Raw genomic sequence first — 14,716 nt, forward strand, 5'->3', positions numbered from 1 at the left:
TTAACTCTGTATTTAATGCAATTACATTATAAGTAACTGTAACTGTACATTTAAATACAGTAACGTTAACTTTTTAGAGTGTACACCGCGATAATAGGGCCCAATATTGCTAGGTCGAATGGGGGCATTATTATTCTAAACAAATATCAGAACATTTTGTTTAATCATTTGACCAAATGGCAATGATTCCACCTTTTCTGATCACTAGCGACATTTTGCTCTGTATTTATCATGGGAAACATTACCGTTTTACAAGTTATGTAGAAAACATCTGCTATAACGTTACCTTGCTGTCGATTGTAAATTATCATTTAACAGAAATACACACAGTATAATAAATTAATAATAAAGTAGTGTTACATCTGGCTTACCTGATTCAAAGATGACGATTATAATAAAAGCGTCGTGTGATTGGTCAAAAGTAAGCCATCGAGGAAAAACGCGATTGGTCAAAAATACATCACAGCAAAAAGAAATGCGATTAGTCAAAAGTAAGCCACTGAAGTGAAACGCGATTGGTCGAAATGACGTCAGCACAAAGTCAAACGCGATTGGTCAAAAGTAAGCCACAGGGGTTAAACTCTATTGGTCAAAAGTAAGCCACCGAGGTGAGACGTGATTGGCTCATGTGGGCTTACTTTGGGCTTACTATGGCTCTGTAGACGGGATGCTGCAGGCGCAAGCGAGAGGTAGCGGGATTGATGCCCGCATTCTCCACTTGTGTTTACATGCCTTTCACACTGGCTTTTATTGCAAAGCTGGTTGCACCTGGAGGGTTTAGAGCGAATTTCCTTACGTCAGCTTTGCCGGTTCTGTGTAGTACTAATCATTGCAATCCTTCAGAAGCCCTATCAAGTCACAGTTTTCTTTTATTCGATGGCGCGTCCGCAGTGGGAAATCAAAGCACTAAATATATAGCAGAGTGCTGTCGATTAGCCCATAGGAATCATAGAAAGATAGCGTTTTGGTCAAATGGAAGCAGGTGGTCTTGAGGGTGAAGCAGCTGGACTTGAGGGTCCTAGAAAACCCATAGTAACTGTTATTCTCTGGCCTTCAAGGGAATAGAATGCTATTTTAGCTTTTTTGTGCGGTGCTGGCAAAAAAAAAAAAAAACAGGTGCCATCTAGATTTGAATTTAGATCGCTGGATGCAGAGTGCTATCCATTACATTATGGAACCTCAAGATGGTGTAGAGCTGCTGCCCGAGCTGAAGATGATGAATTAAAAAACTGGCCTTGCAGGAAAGTAGCAGAAGGTCCATCCAAGGCAAGGCCAATGTGCATTGATTTCTGAGTAACTCATCATTCGGCATGCAGGGCTCCTCACACATTTACTGGAGCATTACTAGGTAGGGCCTTCAAAAGAAAGCACGCCATTCTAGGCAATTTGACGACTAAATGGCAGGCAGGGCAAAGAAGCCACTACAGAACAGATGTGATCTTATTTTTTCTTTTTCGACCACGTCTAAAATGTTCAATTTTGATTGTGAAAAGGGGAATTAGCTTAAATGGTAGAACGGTCGCTTAGCATGCATGAGAAAGGTAGCTGGATCGATGCCCGCATTATACACTTCTGTTTTCATGCCTTTCACACTGGCTTTTATTGCAAAGCTGGTTGCACCTGGAGGGTTTAGAGCGAATTTCCTTACGTCAGCTTTGCCGGTTCTGTATAGTACTAATCATTGCAATCCTTCAGAAGCCCTATCAAGTCACAGTTTTCTTTTATTCGATGGCGCGTCCGCAGTGGGAAATCAAAGCACTAAATATATAGCAGAGTGCTGTCGATTAGGCCATAGGAATCATCACCAGAAGCGTTGTGACCACCTGGGAGAAAGATAGCGTTTTGGTCAAATGGAAGCAGGTGGACTTAAGGGTGAAGCGGATGGCTTTTTGGCTGACTTTCATTCAACTGACCCTGTGCCCAAAAACAGAACAACAACATTGCTTTGCTGAAACCCAGGATTGAACCAGGGACCTTTAGATCTTCAGTCTAATGCTCTCCCAACTGAGCTATTTCGGCTGCCATGACACAGCTTTCCTGCAGCAGGGATGTCTGTGAGACCAAGCTGAGCCCTTAAGTGCATCTGAGGCATAAGAGAGTAAAAATTTGGCCAGTACAGGTATCGAACCCGCGACCTTGGCGTTATTAGCACCACGCTCTAGCCAACTGAGCTAACCGGCCGTTTTCTTATCAGTGTGCTGGAAAACCCAGAGTTAGTGTCATTCTTTGGCCTTCAAGGGAACAGGATGCTATTTTAACTTTTTTTGTGTGGTGCTGGCAAAATAAAAACAGGTCCCACCGAGATTTGAGCTCGGATCACTGGATTCAGAGTCCAGAGTGCTAACAATTACACCATGGAACCTTAAGATGATATAGAGCTGCTAACCGACATGAAGATGATGAATTAAAAAAATGGCCTTGCAGGAAAGTAGCAGAAGGTCCATCCAAGGCAAGGCCAATGTGCATTGATTTCTGAGTAACTCGTCATTCGGCATGCAGGGCTCCTCACACATTTACTGGAGCAGGACTAGGTAGGGCCTTCAAAAGAAAAGCACGCTATTCTAGGCAATTTGACGACTAAATGGCAGGCAGGGCAAAGAAGCCACCACAGAACAGATGTGATCTTATTTTTTCTTTTTTGACCACGTCTAAAATGTTCAATTTGGCTTGTGAAAAGGGGAATTAGCTCAAATGGTAGAGCGCTCGCTTAGCATGTGAGAGGAAGCGGGATCGATGCCCGCATTCTCCACTTGTGTTTTCATGCCATTCACAGTGGCTTTTATTGCAAAGCTGGTTGCACCTGGAGGGTTTAGAGCGAATTTCCTTACGTCAGCTTTGCCAGTTCTGTGTAGTACTAATCATTGCAATCCTTCAGAAGCCCTATCAAGTCACAGTTTTCTTTTATTCGATGGCGCGTCCGCAGTGGGAAATCAAAGCACTAAATATATAGCAGAGTGCTGTCGATTAGCCCATAGGAATCATCACCAGAAGCGATGTGACCACCTGGGAGAAAGATAGCGTTTTGGTCAAATGGAAGCAGGTGGACTTGAGGGTGAAGCAGCTGGACTTGAGGGTCCTAGAAAACCCATAGTAACTGTTATTCTCTGGCCTTCAAGGGAATAGAATGATATTTTAGCTTTTTTGTGCTGTGCTGGCAAAAAACAACAGGTCCCATCTAGATTTGAATTTAGATCGTTGGATGCAGAGTGCTATCCATTACATTATGGAACCTCAAGATGGTGTAGAGCTGCTGCCCGAGATGAAGATGATGAATTAAAAAACTGGCCTTGCAGGAAAGTAGCGGAAGGTCCATCCAAGGCAAGGCCAATGTGCATTGATTTCTGAGTAACTCGTCATTCGGCATGCAGGGCTCCTCACACACTTACTGGAGCATTACTAGGTAGGGCCTTCAAAAGAAAAGCACGCTATTCTAAGCAATTTGACGACTAAATGGCAGGCAGGGCAAAGAAGCCACCACAGAACAGATGTGATCTTATTTTTTCTTTTTTGACCACGTCTAAAATGTTCAATTTGGCTTGTGAAAAGGGGAATTAACTCAAATGGTAGAGCGCTCGCTTAGCATGCTAGAGGTAGCTGGATCGATGTCCGCATTCTCCACTTGTGTTTTCATGCCTTTCACACTGGCTTTTATTGCAAAGCTGGTTGCACCTGGAGGGTTTAGAGCGAATTTCCTTACGTCAGCTTTGCCGGTTCTGTGTAGTACTAATCATTGCAATCCTTCAGAAGCCCTATCAAGTCACAGTTTTCTTTTATTCGATGGCGCGTCTGCAGTGGGAAATCAAAGCACTAAATATATAGCAGAGTGCTGTCGATTAGCCCATAGGAATCATCACTAGAAGCGATGTGACCACCTGGGAGAAAGATAGCGTTTTGGTCAAATGGAAGCAGGTGGACTTGAGGGTGAAGCAGCTGGACTTGAGGGTCCTAGAAAACCCATAGTAACTGTTATTCTCTGGCCTTCAAGGGAATGGAATGCTATTTTAGCTTTTTTGTGCGGTGCTGGCAAAAAAAAAAAAAAACAGGTCCCATCTAGATTTGAATTTAGATCGCTGGATGCAGAGTGCTATCCATTACATTATGGAACCTCAAGATGGTGTAGAGCTGCTGCCCGAGATGAAGATGATGAATTAAAAAACTGGCCTTGCAGGAAAGTAGCAGAAGGTCCATCCAAGGCAAGGCCAATGTGCATTGATTTCTGAGTAACTCGTCATTCGGCATGCAGGGCTCCTCACACATTTACTGGAGCATTACTAGGTAGGGCCTTCAAAAGAAAAGCATGCCATTCTAGGCAATTTGACGACTAAATGGCAGGCAGGGCAAAGAAGCTACCACAGAACAGATGTGATCTCATTTTTTCTTTTTCGACCACGTCTAAAATGTTCAATTTTGATTGTGAAAAGGGGAATTAGCTTAAATGGTAGAACGGTCGCTTCGCATGCATGAGAGAGGTAGCTGGATCGATACCCGCATTATCCACTTCTGTTTTCATGCCTTTCACACTGGCTTTTATTGCAAAGCTGGTTGCACCTGGAGGGTTTAGAGCGAATTTCCTTACGTCAGCTTTGCCAGTTCTGTATAGTACTAATCATTGCAATCCTTCAGAAGCCCAATCAAGTCACAGTTTTCTTTTATTCGATGGCGCATCCGCAGTGGGAAATCAAAGCACTAAATATATAGCAGAGTGCTGTCGATTAGGCCATAGGAATCATCACCAGAAGCAATGTGACCACCTGGGAGAAAGATAGCGTTTTGGTCAAATGGAAGCAGGTGGACTTAAGGGTGAAGCGGCTAGGCTTTTTGGGTGACTTTCATTCAACTGACCCTGTGCCCAAAAACAGAACAACAACATTGCTTTGCCGAAACCCGGGATCGAACCAGGGACCTTTAGATCTTCAGTCTAACGCTCTCCCAACTGAGCTATTTCGGCTGCCATGTCATAGCTTTCCTGCAGCAGGGATGTCTGTGAGACCAAGCTGAGCCCTTAAGTGCATCTGAGGCATAAGAGAGTAAAGATTTGGCCAGCACGGGTATCGAACCCGCGACCTTGGCGTTATTAGCACCACGCTCTAACCAACTGAGCTAACCAGCCGTTTTCTTGCCAGTGTGCTGGAAAACCCAGAGTTAGTGTCATTCTTTGGCCTTCAAGGGAACAGGATGCTATTTTAACTTTTTTTGTGCGGTGCTGGCAAAATAAAAACAGGTCCCACCGAGATTTGAACTCGGATCACTGGATTCAGAGTCCAGAGTGCTAACCATTACACCATGGAACCTTAAGATGATATAGAGCTGCTGCTCGACATGAAGATGATGAATTTAAAAAATGGCCTTGCAGGAAAGTAGCAGAATGTCCATCCAAGGCAAGGCCAATGTGCATTGATTTCTGAGTAACTCGTCATTCGGCATGCAGGGCTCCTCACACATTTACTGGAGCAGGACTAGGTAGGGCCTTCAAAAGAAAAGCACGCTATTCTAAGCAATTTGACGACTAAATGGCAGGCAGGGCAAAGAAGCCACCACAGAACAGATGTGATCTTATTTTTTCTTTTTTGACCACGTCTAAAATGTTCAATTTGGCTTGTGAAAAGGGGAATTAACTCAAATGGTAGAGCGCTCGCTTAGCATGCGAGAGGTAGCTGGATCGATGTCTGCATTCTCCACTTGTGTTTTCATGCCTTTCACACTGGCTTTTATTGCAAAGCTGGTTGCACCTGGAGGGTTTAGAGCGAATTTCCTTACGTCAGCTTTGCCGGTTCTGTGTAGTACTAATCATTGCAATCCTTCAGAAGCCCTATCAAGTCACAGTTTTCTTTTATTCGATGGCGCGTCTGTAGTGGGAAATCAAAGCACTAAATATATAGCAGAGTGCTGTCGATTAGGCCATAGGAATCATCACCAGAAGCGATGTGACCACCTGGGAGAAAGATAGCATTTTGGTCAAATGGAAGCAGGTGGACTTGAGGGTGAAGCAGCTGGACTTGAGGGTCCTAGAAAACCCATAGTAACTGTTATTCTCTGGCCTTCAAGGGAATGGAATGCTATTTTAGCTTTTTTGTGCGGTGCTGGCAAAAAAAAAAACAGGTCCCATCTAGATTTGAATTTAGATCGCTGGATGCAGAGTGCTATCCATTACATTATGGAACCTCAAGATGGTGTAGAGCTGCTGCCCGAGATGAAGATGATGAATTAAAAAACTGGCCTTGCAGGAAAGTAGCGGAAGGTGCATCCAAGGCAAGGCCAATGTGCAATGATTTCTGAGTAACTCGTCATTCGGCATGCAGGGCTCCACACACATTTACTGGAGCATTACTAGGTAGGGCCTTCAAAAGAAAAGCACGCCATTCTAGGCAATTTGACGACTAAATGGCAGGCAGGGCAAAGAAGCCACCACAGAACAGATGTGATATTATTTTTTCTTTTTCGACCACGTCTAAAATGTTCAATTTTGACTGTGAAAAGAGGAATTAGCTTAAATGGTAGAACGGTCGCTTCGCATGCATGAGAGAGGTAGCTGGATCGATGCCCGCATTATCCACTTCTGTTTTCATGCCTTTCACACTGGCTTTTATTGCAAAGCTGGTTGCACCTGGAGGGTTTAGAGCGAATTTCCTTACGTCAGCTTTGCCGGTTCTGTATAGTACTAATCATTGCAATCCTTCAGAAGCCCTATCAAGTCACAGTTTTCTTTTATTCGATGGCGCGTCCGCAGTGGGAAATCAAAGCACTAAATATATAGCAGAGTGCTGTCGATTAGGCCATAGAAATCATCACCAGAAGCGATGTGACCACCTGGGAGAAAGATAGCGTTTTGGTCAAATGGAAGCAGGTGGACTTAAGGGTGAAGCGGCTAGGCTTTTTGGCTGACTTTCATTCTACTGACCCTGTGCCCAAAAACAGAAAACAGCAACATTGCTTTGCCGAAACCCGGGATCGAACCAGGGACCTTTAGATCTTCAGTCTAACGCTCTCCCAACTGAGCTATTTCGGCTGCCATGACACAGCTTTCCTGCAGCAGGGATGTCTGTGAGACCAAGCTGAGCCCTTAAGTGCATCTGAGGCATAAGAGAGTAAAGATTTGGCCAGTACGGGTATCGAGCCCGCGACCTTGGCGTTATTAGCACCACGCTCTAACCAACTGAGCTAACCGGCCGTTTTCTTGCCAGTGTGCTGGAAAACCCAGAGTTTGTGTCATTCTTTGGCCGTCAAGGGAACAGGATGCTATTTTAACTTTTTTTGTGCGGTGCTGGCAAAATAAAAACAGGTCCCACCGAGATTTGAACTCGGATCACTGGATTCAGAGTCCAGAGTGCTAACCATTACACCATGGAACCTTAAGATGATATAGAGCTGCTGCTCGACATGAAGATGATGAATTAAAAAAAATGGCCTTGCAGGAAAGTAGCAGAAGGTCCATCCAAGGCAAGGCCAATGTGCATTGATTTCTGAGTAACTCGTCATTCGGCATGCAGGGCTCCTCACACATTTACTGGAGCAGGACTAGGTAGGGCCTTTAAAAGAAAAGCACGCTATTCTAAGCAATTTGACGACTAAATGGCAGGCAGGGCAAAGAAGCCACCACAGAACAGATGTGATCTTATTTTTTCTTTTTTGACCACGTCTAAAATGTTCAATTTGGCTTGTGAAAAGGGGAATTAACTCAAATGGTAGAGCGCTCGCTTAGCATGCGAGAGGTAGCTGGATCGATGTCCGCATTCTCCACTTGTGTTTTCATGCCTTTCACACTGGCTTTTATTGCAAAGCTGGTTGCACCTGGAGGGTTTAGAGCGAATTTCCTTACGTCAGCTTTGCCGGTTCTGTGTAGTACTAATCATTGCAATCCTTCAGAAGCCCTATCAAGTCACAGTTTTCTTTTATTCGATGGCGCGTCTGCAGTGGGAAATCAAAGCACTAAATATATAGCAAAGTGCTGTCGATTAGCCCATAGGAATCATCACTAGAAGCGATGTGACCACCTGGGAGAAAGATAGCGTTTTGGTCAAATGGAAGCAGGTGGACTTGAGGGTGAAGCAGCTGGACTTGAGGGTCCTAGAAAACCCATAGTAACTGTTATTCTCTGGCCTTCAAGGGAATGGAATGCTATTTTAGCTTTTTTGTGCGGTGCTGGCAAAAAAAAAAAAAACAGGTCCCATCTAGATTTGAATTTAGATCGCTGGATGCAGAGTGCTATCCATTACATTATGGAACCTCAAGATGGTGTAGAGCTGCTGCCCGAGATGAAGATGATGAATTAAAAAACTGGCCTTGCAGGAAAGTAGCAGAAGGTCCATCCAAGGCAAGGCCAATGTGCATTGATTTCTGAGTAACTCGTCATTCGGCATGCAGGGCTCCTCACACATTTACTGGAGCATTACTAGGTAGGGCCTTCAAAAGAAAAGCATGCCATTCTAGGCAATTTGACAACTAAATGGCAGGCAGGGCAAAGAAGCCACCACAGAACAGATGTGATCTTATTTTTTCTTTTTCGACCACGTCTAAAATGTTCAATTTTGATTGTGAAAAGGGGAATTAGCTTAAATGGTAGAACGGTCGCTTCGCATGCATGAGAGAGGTAGCTGGATCGATGCCCGCATTATCCACTTCTGTTTTCATGCCTTTCACACTGGCTTTTATTGCAAAGCTGGTTGCACCTGGAGGGTTTAGAGCGAATTTCCTTACGTCAGCTTTGCCAGTTCTGTATAGTACTAATCATTGCAATCCTTCAGAAGCCCAATCAAGTCACAGTTTTCTTTTATTCGATGGCGCATCCGCAGTGGGAAATCAAAGCACTAAATATATAGCAGAGTGCTGTCGATTAGGCCATAGGAATCATCACCAGAAGCGATGTGACCACCTGGGAGAAAGATAGCGTTTTGGTCAAATGGAAGCAGGTGGACTTAAGGGTGAAGCGGCTAGGCTTTTTGGGTGACTTTCATTCAACTGACCCTGTGCCCAAAAACAGAACAACAACATTGCTTTGCCGAAACCTGGGATCGAACCAGGGACCTTTAGATCTTCAGTCTAACGCTCTCCCAACTGAGCTATTTCGGCTGCCATGTCACAGCTTTCCTGCAGCAGGGATGTCTGTGAGACCAAGCTGAGCCCTTAAGTGCATCTGAGGCATAAGAGAGTAAAGATTTGGCCAGCACGGGTATCAAACCCGCGACCTTGGCGTTATTAGCACCACGCTCTAACCAACTGAGCTAACCAGCCGTTTTCTTGCCAGTGTGCTGGAAAACCCAGAGTTAGTGTCATTCTTTGGCCTTCAAGGGAACAGGATGCTATTTTAACTTTTTTTGTGCGGTGCTGGCAAAATAAAAACAGGTCCCACCGAGATTTGAACTCGGATCACTGGATTCAGAGTCCAGAGTGCTAACCATTACACCATGGAACCTTAAGATGATATAGAGCTGCTGCTCGACATGAAGATGATGAATTTAAAAAATGGCCTTGCAGGAAAGTAGCAGAATGTCCATCCAAGGCAAGGCCAATGTGCATTGATTTCTGAGTAACTCGTCATTCGGCATGCAGGGCTCCTCACACATTTACTGGAGCAGGACTAGGTAGGGCCTTCAAAAGAAAAGCACGCTATTCTAAGCAATTTGACGACTAAATGGCAGGCAGGGCAAAGAAGCCACCACAGAACAGATGTGATCTTATTTTTTCTTTTTTGACCACGTCTAAAATGTTCAATTTGGCTTGTGAAAAGGGGAATTAACTCAAATGGTAGAGCGCTCGCTTAGCATGCGAGAGGTAGCTGGATCGATGTCTGCATTCTCCACTTGTGTTTTCATGCCTTTCACACTGGCTTTTATTGCAAAGCTGGTTGCACCTGGAGGGTTTAGAGCGAATTTCCTTACGTCAGCTTTGCCGGTTCTGTGTAGTACTAATCATTGCAATCCTTCAGAAGCCCTATCAAGTCACAGTTTTCTTTTATTCGATGGCGCGTCTGCAGTGGGAAATCAAAGCACTAAATATATAGCAGAGTGCTGTCGATTAGCCCATAGGAATCATCACCAGAAGCGATGTGACCACCTGGGAGAAAGATAGCGTTTTGGTCAAATGGAAGCAGGTGGACTTGAGGGTGAAGCAGCTGGACTTGAGGGTCCTAGAAAACCCATAGTAACTGTTATTCTCTGGCCTTCAAGGGAATGGAATGCTATTTTAGCTTTTTTGTGCGGTGCTGGCAAAAAAAAAAAAAACAGGTCCCATCTAGATTTGAATTTAGATCGCTGGATGCAGAGTGCTATCCATTACATTATGGAACCTCAAGATGGTGTAGAGCTGCTGCCCGAGATGAAGATGATGAATTAAAAAACTGGCCTTGCAGGAAAGAAGCAGAAGGTCCATCCAAGGCAAGGCCAATGTGCATTGATTTCTGAGTAACTCGTCATTCGGCATGCAGGGCTCCTCACACATTTACTGGAGCATTACTAGGTAGGGCCTTCAAAAGAAAAGCATGCCATTCTAGGCAATTTGACGACTAAATGGCAGGCAGGGCAAAGAAGCCACCACAGAACAGATGTGATCTTATTTTTTCTTTTTCGACCACGTCTAAAATGTTCAATTTTGATTGTGAAAAGGGGAATTAGCTTAAATGGTAGAACGGTCGCTTCGCATGCATGAGAGAGGTAGCTGGATCGATGCCCGCATTATCCACTTCTGTTTTCATGCCTTTCACACTGGCTTTTATTGCAAAGCTGGTTGCACCTGGAGGGTTTAGAGCGAATTTCCTTACGTCAGCTTTGCCAGTTCTGTATAGTACTAATCATTGCAATCCTTCAGAAGCCCAATCAAGTCACAGTTTTCTTTTATTCGATGGCGCATCCGCAGTGGGAAATCAAAGCACTAAATATATAGCAGAGTGCTGTCGATTAGGCCATAGGAATCATCACCAGAAGCGATGTGACCACCTGGGAGAAAGATAACGTTTTGGTCAAATGGAAGCAGGTGGACTTAAGGGTGAAGCGGCTAGGCTTTTTGGGTGACTTTCATTCAACTGACCCTGTGCCCAAAAACAGAAAACAACAACATTGCTTTGCCGAAACCTGGGATCGAACCAGGGACCTTTAGATCTTCAGTCTAACGCTCTCCCAACTGAGCTATTTCGGCTGCCATGACACAGCTTTCCTGCAGCAGGGATGTCTGTGAGACCAAGCTGAGCCCTTAAGTTCATCTGAGGCATAAGAGAGTAAAGATTTGGGCAGTAGGGGTATCGAACCCCCGACCTTGGCGTTATTAGCACCTTGCTCTAACCAACTGAGCTAACCGGCCGTTTTCTTGCCAGTGTGCTGGAAAACCCAGAGTTAGTGTCATTCTTTGGCCTTTAAGGGAACAGGATGCTATTTTAACTTTTTTTGTGCGGTGCTGGCAAAATAAAAACAGGTCCCACCGAGATTTGAACTCGGATCACTGGATTCAGAGTCCAGAGTGCTAACCATTACACCATTGAACCTTAAGATGATATAGAGCTGCTGCTCGACATGAAGATGATGAATTAAAAAAATGGCCTTGCAGGAAAGTAGCAGAAGGTCCATCCAAGGCAAGGCCAATGTGCATTGATTTCTGAGTAACTCGTCATTCGGCATGCAGGGCTCCTCACACATTTACTGGAGCAGGACTAGGTAGGGCCTTCAAAAGAAAAGCACGCTATTCTAAGCAATTTGACGACTAAATGGCAGGCAGGGCAAAGAAGCCACCACAGAACAGATGTGATCTTATTTTTTCTTTTTTGACCACGTCTAAAATGTTCAATTTGGCTTGTGAAAAGGGGAATTAACTCAAATGGTAGAGCGCTCGCTTAGCATGCTAGAGGTAGCTGGATCGATGTCCGCATTCTCCACTTGTGTTTTCATGCCTTTCACAGTGGCTTTTATTGCAAAGCTGGTTGCACCTGGAGGGTTTAGAGCGAATTTCCTTACGTCAGCTTAGCCGGTTCTGTGTAGTACTAATCATTGCAATCCTTCAGAAGCCCTATCAAGTCACAGTTTTCTTTTATTCGATGGCGCGTCTGCAGTGGGAAATCAAAGCACTAAATATATAGCAGAGTGCTGTCGATTAGCCCATAGGAATCATCACCAGAAGCGATGTGACCACCTGGGAGAAAGATAGCGTTTTGGTCAAATGGAAGCAGGTGGACTTGAGGGTGAAGCAGCTGGACTTGAGGGTCCTAGAAAACCCATAGTAACTGTTATTCTCTGACCTTTAAGGGAATAGAATGCTATTTTAGCTTTTTTTGTGCGGTGCTGGCAAAAAAAACAGGTCCCACCTAGATTTGAACTTAGATCGCTGGATGCAGAGTGCTATCCATTACACTATTGAACCTCAAGACGGTGTAGAGCTGCTGCCCGAGATGAAGAGGATGAATTAAAAAACTGGTCTTGCAGGAAAGTAGCAGAAGGTCCATCCAAGGCGGAGCCAATTTGCATTGATTTCTGAGTAACTCGTCATTCGGCATGCAGGGCTTCTCACACATTTACTGGAGCATTACTAGGTAGGACCTTCAAAAGAAAAGCACGCTATTCTAGGCAATTTGACGACTAATGGTGTTACCTGGATGTGGGACAAATACAAATGAATGTATTTTATATAATTATTTTTTTATTTTATTTTTGATGTTTGAAAAGTCACTTGCTGTTGGTAGCAATACAATATGAGTTCTAACAGATAAACAATACAACAAACAAACAAAAAATAAATAAAATAAAAGTATACAAATAGATTATGGGCAATTATAAAAATCAACAATTACTCTAAACCATTCAAATTATACATTTATGCAAACAAACAAGCTGTACACTTTTACGTTTTATTTCTTACTTTTTTCATTTATTAAAATGTCAATCCATCTATCTATTTTAATTCAACTCCCATCTGTTTAGTTGGATGCAAAAAAAAAAAGAGAAAGGGGTACCCTTGAAGTAGACACATGTTGAATGTATGTCTGTGCATTTTATGAGTTCAACAGAGTCTATCTCTCTTTCTTTTATGATGTTTGTTGCTGTTATCCCTGCTTCTGTGTCTTTTTCACCTGAGCAACCTATTTTATTCTGTGTCCATTGCCTTTTTGTGGCAGCTGGAACTGGTGCCTCTTCCTTTAAGTACACTTTTTATTCCATTTTTATCCTTTAAAAAGAAGCAGGTTAGTGTTATTGTTAGTGTGATTGGTAAACAATGTGTTTTCTGCAATATTAGAGTAAATTTAATTAGTAAATTATTATAAACATTTATTAAACATTTGAAATAAAATAAGATATAAATGCAAAATTGAAATTAGATAATACATTGCTGCCAATAATATATAGGTCTATATTATACAAGTATAATGATTACAATATTTTAAGCAGGGCTCCGAACCGGTTCAAGAAACGGCAACGAAAAACGGAAACAAATGACATTTTTCAGGAACAAAAACGAAAAAAAGATAAACTTTAATTGTTCTGAACAGAAACGTTTACAGTTAACCGGTTAATAACGTTATTTTGTCATTCTCTTTATTATATGAATTTAGGAGACTAAAAGCATTCATTTAAAGCTTGTGTACAAATGTGACGGTGACACATACTACGTGAAGTGAAGTTTCATAAACTAATTTGAGAGGAGCACGTGATATGATTGAGCACGTCTGGCCACTCATCTGTAATCAGTAATAATCCAATCAGAGTGATCCTAGTTTACTATAAATGGATCATTTTCTCCCTAATGTTTTATCTTTGTTTGGAAGAATGCTTCCCGCTACAAACGCTCCAGCATTTAACCTAGGCTTCAGCATTGTTTAAACCTTTCAACGTGGAAGAACAAACAAACAAACAGCAACAACAACAACTCCAGCCAGAACCCCGCTCTCCCCAAAACTTCAGCCGCCGCCTCGCCAGCTATCAAGCCTGAATTACAGCAAGACGGCCCACCAGCTCTTCCAACTTCTACTCCTACTGCCCCACTCAACGCAAGCCACACCTTCCATTAAACTCAAGACGCCGGTGATCCAAGCCATTTCTATGAAGCCTGACTCTCACTGATATCCTAGAGGTCTACTTTCGGTAACGTACATGCTTTAAGCGGAAGCTTCGCTACATAACTACACTCTAACAAAGACTAAACATTTTATAAAAGTTTTGAAAGACGAGACCAGCGTGAATCAAATGATTTCAATAAAGAACTCACCTCTCAACCTCCCGCCTGTCCACAGATCCATAACTTTCTGACTGCAGAAGTAATTCGATCGCAACTGACCAAGCAATCTTTTCCACAAACATTAGTCCACAACATATTCATATGTTGATAAACGTCCATGGAAGGATGCACTGTTTTCAGTCAAACCAGCTGCTGGAGCGCGTGCAGCAGAATAGTCTTTCAAGCACAAACACTATAGCAATTTTGCTTGACAAAACGGCCGCCGACCTTTTGCACTCTGACGGATACTCCAAGGAGCCAAAAGGAGAAATGTCACCATCCAATGAGCTTTCCAAACTTTAGATGACCCCGCCTTATCTCTTGACAGTTTCATGAATGGACTGAGTGCTAAGACTTTGTGAATGAATCCGGCCAGATACGCTCGAGATTTTTCAATCACGTTAAGATTCCGAACATGATGATATTTATCTTGGACTTAGTAAAAGCCCATGACAAACAGTACATTCACACAGTTCCTACTAAGGTGACATCGTTTTTTAAAGTTAAAGTTTTGATGTTGGCAGTTGAT

At 43.3% G+C, this 14,716-nt stretch overlaps 14 non-coding genes across 14 annotated transcripts; all 14 read right to left on the reverse strand.

The window, feature by feature from the left end:
* Positions 1–1,946: 1,946 nt before the first annotated feature.
* On the reverse strand, positions 1,947–2,019 carry trnaf-gaa (transfer RNA phenylalanine (anticodon GAA)). Its single transcript has one exon. It is a non-coding gene; the product is annotated as a tRNA-Phe (tRNA).
* Positions 2,020–2,107: 88 nt separating this feature from the next.
* Positions 2,108–2,181, reverse strand: trnai-aau (transfer RNA isoleucine (anticodon AAU)). Its single transcript has one exon. It is a non-coding gene; the product is annotated as a tRNA-Ile (tRNA).
* Positions 2,182–2,290: 109 nt separating this feature from the next.
* On the reverse strand, positions 2,291–2,362 carry trnaq-cug (transfer RNA glutamine (anticodon CUG)). Its single transcript has one exon. It is a non-coding gene; the product is annotated as a tRNA-Gln (tRNA).
* A 2,513-nt stretch (positions 2,363–4,875) lies between these two features.
* On the reverse strand, positions 4,876–4,948 carry trnaf-gaa (transfer RNA phenylalanine (anticodon GAA)). Its single transcript has one exon. It is a non-coding gene; the product is annotated as a tRNA-Phe (tRNA).
* An 88-nt stretch (positions 4,949–5,036) lies between these two features.
* On the reverse strand, positions 5,037–5,110 carry trnai-aau (transfer RNA isoleucine (anticodon AAU)). The gene has a single exon. It is a non-coding gene; the product is annotated as a tRNA-Ile (tRNA).
* Positions 5,111–5,219: 109 nt separating this feature from the next.
* Positions 5,220–5,291, reverse strand: trnaq-cug (transfer RNA glutamine (anticodon CUG)). The gene has a single exon. It is a non-coding gene; the product is annotated as a tRNA-Gln (tRNA).
* Positions 5,292–6,933: 1,642 nt separating this feature from the next.
* On the reverse strand, positions 6,934–7,006 carry trnaf-gaa (transfer RNA phenylalanine (anticodon GAA)). Its single transcript has one exon. It is a non-coding gene; the product is annotated as a tRNA-Phe (tRNA).
* Positions 7,007–7,094: 88 nt separating this feature from the next.
* On the reverse strand, positions 7,095–7,168 carry trnai-aau (transfer RNA isoleucine (anticodon AAU)). Its single transcript has one exon. It is a non-coding gene; the product is annotated as a tRNA-Ile (tRNA).
* A 109-nt stretch (positions 7,169–7,277) lies between these two features.
* Positions 7,278–7,349, reverse strand: trnaq-cug (transfer RNA glutamine (anticodon CUG)). Its single transcript has one exon. It is a non-coding gene; the product is annotated as a tRNA-Gln (tRNA).
* A 1,644-nt stretch (positions 7,350–8,993) lies between these two features.
* On the reverse strand, positions 8,994–9,066 carry trnaf-gaa (transfer RNA phenylalanine (anticodon GAA)). The gene has a single exon. It is a non-coding gene; the product is annotated as a tRNA-Phe (tRNA).
* An 88-nt stretch (positions 9,067–9,154) lies between these two features.
* On the reverse strand, positions 9,155–9,228 carry trnai-aau (transfer RNA isoleucine (anticodon AAU)). Its single transcript has one exon. It is a non-coding gene; the product is annotated as a tRNA-Ile (tRNA).
* Positions 9,229–9,337: 109 nt separating this feature from the next.
* trnaq-cug (transfer RNA glutamine (anticodon CUG)) lies at positions 9,338–9,409 on the reverse strand. The gene has a single exon. It is a non-coding gene; the product is annotated as a tRNA-Gln (tRNA).
* Positions 9,410–11,054: 1,645 nt separating this feature from the next.
* Positions 11,055–11,127, reverse strand: trnaf-gaa (transfer RNA phenylalanine (anticodon GAA)). The gene has a single exon. It is a non-coding gene; the product is annotated as a tRNA-Phe (tRNA).
* Positions 11,128–11,398: 271 nt separating this feature from the next.
* On the reverse strand, positions 11,399–11,470 carry trnaq-cug (transfer RNA glutamine (anticodon CUG)). The gene has a single exon. It is a non-coding gene; the product is annotated as a tRNA-Gln (tRNA).
* Positions 11,471–14,716: the final 3,246 nt, after the last annotated feature.

Source organism: Danio aesculapii, chromosome 4 (assembly GCF_903798145.1).
Source record: "Danio aesculapii chromosome 4, fDanAes4.1, whole genome shotgun sequence".
NCBI lineage: Eukaryota > Metazoa > Chordata > Actinopteri > Cypriniformes > Danionidae > Danio > Danio aesculapii.